General features: G+C 49.1%; 1 non-coding gene across 1 annotated transcript; it reads right to left on the bottom strand.

Annotated features, from left to right (window-relative positions):
• Positions 1–3,772: 3,772 nt before the first annotated feature.
• Positions 3,773–3,845, bottom strand: TRNAE-CUC. The gene has a single exon. It is a non-coding gene; the product is annotated as a tRNA-Glu (tRNA).
• Between the last annotated feature and the right edge of the window lie 3,208 nt (positions 3,846–7,053).

The raw sequence follows: 7,053 nt of genomic DNA on the forward strand, positions 1-7,053 counted from the left end.
GCAAGAGCTTTGCCTCTCTGTGCCCTCCCAGCTGAGACGCTGCTGACATTTGGGGAGAGATGAGTCTCCTTGGTGGGGCCATCCTGTGCACTGTCATCTCTTGGCCTCCACCCACCAGATGCAAATAGCACCCCGCCCCCAGTTGTGACCACCGCAGCTGTCTGTAAGGCCTGGCCAAGGTGGCCCATTTAAGACCCAGGGAATAAACATTAGTCAATAGAGTGAAGGGATCAAGAGAATGGGTGAGTGAAGACCTAATCACAATGTAAAGCTTTGAGGTTTCAAAAGACAAAACTTTTGTTGTGAGGGGCAAATGGGATGATACATTTCAAGTCCTTGTCCCATGAATGTGAGCTGGGAGCCGCAGGAGGGGTATCCCGTTGGATTCCCTCAGAAATTCTTTTTTTTTTTTTTTAAGATTTTATTTATTTATTTGACAGAGATAGAGACAGCCAGCGAGAGAGGGAACACAAGCAGGGGGAGTGGGAGAGGAAGAAGCAGGCTCATAGTGGAAGAGCCTGATGTGAGGCTCGATCCCATAACGCCGGGATCACGCCCTGAGCCGAAGGCAGACGCCCAACCACTGTGCCACCCAGGCGCCCCATCCCTCAGAAATTCTGACTGGTGGGGCATCTGGGTGGCTCAGTTGGTTGAGCGTCTGCCTTCAGCTCAGGTCACGATCTCGGGGTCCTGAAATAGAGCCCGTTGTTGGGCTCCTGGCTTAGTGGGGAGTCTGCTTCTCCCTCTCCCTCGGCCCCTCCCCCCTGCTCCTGCTCTCTCTCTCTCTCTCTCCCAAATACATAAATAAAATCTTTAAAACAAAAAAAGAAATTCTGATTGGTGAAGACTTAGCCCCCTCCTCTCTCTCTCTCCCCCTGGACCTAGCCTCCTCCTTGGCCTCCCTGCCTCCAGTCTCCCCACTCCAGTCCATTCCCTCCGGGGCCCCAGAGCTGACCCCGCCCCTCCTCTGTGCATAGCCCTCCCATGGCTCCCTACTGCCCCCAGGACGGAGCCTGGCCTGGTGATGGAGATACCTCGGCTCGCTCTGCCTTGCGTCCCTTCACTGTAGACTCAAGCACTCAGGGATGGCCTCACTCCCAACCCTACACCCTTGTCCACGCAGGTTTCCTCTGCCTCGAAGGCCCTCCGCATTCTCTCCTTCCCCACCTGCCCAGTGAACTCAGTTCCGTGCTGAAGTCGCAGCACGTGCCCTTTGACCTGGCGACTCCAATTCTAGGAGTTCAGCCTTCAGATAACACCCACTCATGAGCTCAGAGAACTAGGCACAAGGACATTCGTTCACAGCAGCGCTGGTAATCATGGCCGAGGAGGGAATAACTTCAGCGTTCTTCAGGGGGGGAGTGCTGGATAAATCCCAGGAGGAGGCTGTGAAATAGGAGAATGGGATAGCCGAGCATGAGTACAGACAGATGCCTCTTCAAGATGCATTACTAAGTGAAAAATGCAAGGCACAAAACCCTGTGCGTTCTGTGCTCCGCGCCTCCCTACCCCACTGTGTGACCTTGGGAAAATTACTTTGCCTCTCTGAACCTCCATTTCCTCGTCTATAAAGTGGGATGTTCATAATCTCAGAGGTCACAGTAAAGATTAAGGAACAAAACATGCGGGGAAACATACGAATAGTTAGCATTCAGAAATAGAGCCAATAGTAAGCATGCAGAAAATGTTAGCTTTTTTTCCTTCCTCTTTTTTTTTTTAAGGGGGGGCACAGAGGCAGAGGGAGAGAAAGAATCTTAAGCAGGCTCCATGCCCAGTGTGGAGCCCCATGCAGGGCTTGATCCCACGACCCTGAGATCACGACCGGAGCCAAAATCAAGAGTCGGACGCTTAACCACCCAAGCGCCCCGGAAAATGTTAGCTTTTAATATTAGGGCAGAGGTTGGAAACTTTTTCTGGGAAGGGCCAGATAGTCAATGTTTTTGCCTTTGTAGACCATATGGTCCCTGTTGCCACCACTCAGCTCTGTTATTGTAGCGTGCAGACGGTCACAGACGGCGGCGCACCAGCAAATGGATGCAGCTGTGCTAGAAACAAATAGAACAGATAGCTGGCTCCTCGGCCGTCATTTGCCAACCCCTGTATTAGAACTGAAAAAGAGGGGCGCCTGGGTGGTTCCATTGGTAGAGTGTCCGACTCTTGGTTTCGGCTCAGGTCATGGTCTCAGGGTTGTGGAATCGAGCCCCATGTCGGGACTCAGTGAGGAGTCTGAGGATTCTCTCTTCCTCTGCCCCTCCTCCCACCATGCTCCCTCTCTCTTTCTCTCTCTCAAATAAATAAATATTTTTTAAAAAGAATTTAAAAAGAGACAACTATTTATTTTTATAGGCTTTGTATGCCCCTCCAACCTTTGAACCCTTGTCTCTCACAGTCCTTATCAGACTGCATTGTGGTATCAGTTTCTCTTNNNNTATGGGGCTCCAGCCCTCCCCACTGCCAGACATTGAACTCTCCCAGGGCAGGAGCTTTATCTGAGCTACATGGGTCTCTAGAACCCAGCCTCCATCCCTGTTCTGGGAGCACAGCAGAAACATTTTTTGCATTCATTCATTCATTCATTCATTCATTCATTCATAGAGGCGGCACACGCCCCAACTATATGCCAGGTGCTGTTCTAGACCCTGAGACTATAACACAGACATAAACCCCTGGAGCTTATGTTGTAAAGGGGGAGACAGCCCATCAGTCAAACAGACACCCAAAATATCTAAGCTATTAGATGGTCCCATGCACCAAAGAGAAGTAAATAAAACAGGAGCAGAAGATGAGAGGTGAGGGATGTGTTGCTAATTTTCATGGTCTGGCCATTGGAGGCCTCACTATGATGTGAGGTCAGGAAGGAGATGAGGGAGTGAGTCATGGGGATTTCTCAGAGATGAACCTTTGGGTGGATGGAACAGCAAGTGCAAAGGTCCTGAGGTGGGAACAAGCCTGGAATTTTCAAGGAACGGCAAAGAAATCAGCGTGACAGCAGCTGAATGCATCGGGGAAGGTGTTGAAGATCCAAGGCAGGGTCACAGGCTTGATGGGGGCACTATAGGGACACCAATCCTAATCATGAAATCTCTACTCTCATGACCTAATCACCGCCCCCCCAAATTTCTCATCTCCTTCACTTTGGGGATTAGGATTTCAACATACAAATTTTCGGAGGACACAAACATTCTCAACCTCCTTCACTTTGGGGATTAGGTTTCAACATACAAATTTTCAGAGGACACAAACATTCAGACCATAGCAAGAATCAAAATTGTCTCCAAATGTTGCCAAGTGTGCACTGAGTGACCCAGTCGCTCCCTGTTGAGGGTCACTGATCTAATGTGATCATACCTGTAGCAGTCAGGAGAAAGCCGGGTAACAAACCAGCCCCAGCTCCTGGGGACATAAAACAGCAAAGGTCTGCTTCTTACTCACGCTCATGACTCTCACTGGCAGCTGAGGACTTGACCTCCAAATCCCCATAGTCCCCTCTGTTAAACTCAGGCCGACCAAAGAGCCACTCTTGGGGGCATTGCTGCCAGTCAGAGGTGGAAGGCCATGTGCTTACTTCCTCCCAGGCATGAGGAGTACTCTTGCTGTCGTTTCATTGGCCCAAGTACAACCTTACCATGTCCTCAGAAGCAGAGAAAAAACGAAATATCTGTGAACACCGTACTACACTGCCTCAACATATGCAGGTTGGAATTCATAGTATTTTACTCTAGGTTATTTTCGCTGTATTTCTCCTTTGTTTATTTATTTTAAGTAGGCTCCATGCCCAGCGTGGGGCTTGAACTCACGACCCCAAGATCGAGAGTCCCATACTCTACCGACTGAGCCAGCCAGGTGCCCCTCTTTAATTTTTTAATTGATTTTTAAAAATTGATTGATTATGTGTTAATCGATTTTTTTGAAATTACCTGTACAGATAGATAATTCATTTTTTTAGGTTATATTATTTGTGAATTCATTTCAGCAGAGTAAAACACTATGAGAGGGGCGCCTGGGTAGCGCAGTCGTTAAGCGTCTGCCTTCGGCTCAGGGCGTGATCCCGGTGATCCCGGCGTTCCTGGATCGAGTCCCACATTGGGCTCCTCCGCTGGGAGCCTGCTTCTTCCTCTCCCACTCCCCTGCTGTGTTCTCTCTCTCGCTGGCTGTCTGTCACATAAATAAATAAAATCTTTAAAAAAAAAAAACACTATGAGAAACATTTTTGTTGTTGTTGCCGTTGTTTTAAGGATTTATTTATTTTAGGGGGGAGGGGCAGAGAGAGAGAGAGAGAGAGAATCTCAAGCCGACTCCACACCAAGAGTGCAGCCCAATGCGGGACTCGAACCCACGATGCTGAGATCATGATCTGAGCTGAAATCAAGAGTTGGACACTTAACCAAATGAGCCACCCAAGCACCCTGAGACATGTTTGTTATAAAAAGAAGACATGACATAGCCAGCTACGGTGTGTACATACGTTCACCAAAATCATATACGGAGACAGGAATTGGCAGACTACAGCCTGGATATTGCCTGTGGCCTGACTTTGGGTGGCCCAGAGCCAAGAATGGTTTTATATTTTTAGAGTTGTAAAAAAAAAAAAAAAAAAAAGAATTAGAAGAATATGTGATAAAGATCATACGTGGCCCATAAAACCTAATATATTTACTATCCGGCCCTTTACAGAAAACATTTAACAACCTCTGTACTAGAATGTTCTTAGCAGCCCTATTGTAATAAACCGAAACTGGAAACCACACAAACACCCATTCACAGTTGGATGAATAAATAGACAGTGTTATATTTGTACAATGGAATGCCATCCAGCAGGGGTTGACAAACTTTTTCTGTTAAGGGCCAGATAGTAAATATTTCTGGCTTTCTGGGCCATGTGGTCTCTGCCACAGCCATTGTAGCAAACAGCTATAGACAACAGTGAATGAAGAGATGTGGCTGTGTTCCAATAAAACTTTATTTGTAAAACGGGCAACAGGCCGGTTCTGGCCCCCAGGCTTTAGTTTGCCAACCCGCGCCACACAGAAATGAGAATAAACAATCTACACCATAAGCCCACGTGAATACATGATGTTAAGTGAAAGAAAAACTGGCTGCACAATTCAATTTGCATGAAATTCGAGACCAGGAACATCCTCATCTCTGGTGTTCGAAGTGAGGATGGGGCTGGAATGTTCTGCTTTTGAATCTGGCCTCACTGGCCTGCTCGCTTTGTGATAATTCCTTGAGCTGTGCACTTATGACGGAAAAGCCTCTTTTGTGTGCGTGTAATTGCAAACAAAGGCTGGCAGGGGCGTTGGCTGGCATGGGCTGGGATCTTGCACGGCGGCCGGCGCACAGCGGAGGCCCCCAGCTTCTCTCGGGAAGCGGGGTCTGACGGCTTCTCAGCCCCGCAGCTGTTGGGGCTTCTCAGGGCGGCTGATGGAGTGAATTCGATGTGGTGGAAAAATTCTCAGATTCTTACAAGAACCACGCCTCCGTGACTACTTCCTCTTAATCTCGCCAGTTTCGAACCAGGAAATGGGGGAGGGGGGACAAGTTAAAATACCTCTGAGATGCCAAGGGAAATGTCATAAATGCCAGGCGATGAAATTCATGTCCATCATTCATAAGAGAGCACTGTCCACTCTCCTCTCCTTCAGGCTGTGACTGGAGTGTCCCCTACACAGAGAGACCAACCCAGGCCACCCAATGGTCGCCTGAGACCATCAGAAGCTAGGAGGAAGCAAGGAAGAACTCTCTCCTCTGGATTTGAAAGGGAGCGCGGCCCTGCCAACACCGTGATCTCCGGCTTCTGTCCTTCCGCTACTGTGGGACAACACATCTCTGTTGTTCCAAGCCACCGGTGTGTTCCAAGCGCTTTTGCCCGGCAGCCCTAGGACACGGATCCTTTGTGTGTCACCATCTGACTTATTACTTATCTTGTATATGCTCTCCCCACTGGGATGTGAAATCCATAGGGGTCAGGATTTGTGTTTGTCTCGGCCCCTGCCGCGTCCCCAGGACTAGCCCAGAGCTTGTCATCATAGGTGGTCAGTAAGTGTTTGTTGAATTAATTCATTTAGGCACTCCGAAAACACAGAATGAGCACTTTCTTTGTATCGATACACTGTGGGGATCGAGGGGGTGTCTAGGCATCATCGATGCTGCCCTCCGCAAGCTCACATGCTGAGAGGACCGTCACAAAACACAGACAAAAGTAACCAGACATGGGGCGCCTGGGTGGCTCAGTCGTTAAGCGTCTGCCTTCGGCTCAGGACGTGATCCCAGGGTCCTGGGATCGAGCCCCGCATCAGGCTCCCTGCTCTGCTGGGAGCCTGCTTCTTCCTCTCCCACTCCCCCTGCCTGTGTTCCCTCTCTTGCTGGCTGTCTCTCTCTCTGTCAAATAAATAAATACAATCTTAAAAAAAAAAAAAAGTATCCAGACGCGTCTGCAGGAAATGAGTCTGGAGGAGGAGCTCTGCGGGTCAGCAGACAGGTTAGCAAGGGTTGGGCATTGAGGAAACACTTTCAGGAGGAATCGGGATTTGAGGTGAGGACTGATGGGTTGAATTATGTCTCTCTAAAGAGGTATTGAAGTCTTGACCCCCAGGACCTACGAGACCGTATTTGGAAATAAGGTCTTGGCAGACGATCAAGTTAAGGTGACATATTAGGGTAGGCCCTATTCCAATAGGACTGATGTCCTCATAAAAAAAGGGGAAGGTTGTGGGGCGCCTGGCTGGCTCTGTCGGTGGAACCTGTGACTCTTGATTTTGGGGTCGTGAGTTCGAGTCCCATGTTGGGGGTAGAGATAGCTAAAAGGGAGGGGGGCAGGAACTTGGACACAGACACACACGTGCAGAGGGAAGACGACGTGAAGACAGAGAACACATCACGTACAAGTCAAGAACGCTTGAAGCGGAAGCTGCCAGAAGCTGGGGGAGACGCCTGGGGCAGATTCTCCCTCAGAGCGTCACAAAGAACCCACCTAGCCAACATCTTGGTTTTCAGCTTCTAGATTCCAGAACCGTGAGACAAAACACGTCTGTTGTCTAAGCCACCCCGTTT

This window comes from Ursus maritimus, unplaced genomic scaffold (assembly GCF_017311325.1).
Source record: "Ursus maritimus isolate PB19 unplaced genomic scaffold, ASM1731132v1 scaffold_19, whole genome shotgun sequence".
NCBI lineage: Eukaryota > Metazoa > Chordata > Mammalia > Carnivora > Ursidae > Ursus > Ursus maritimus.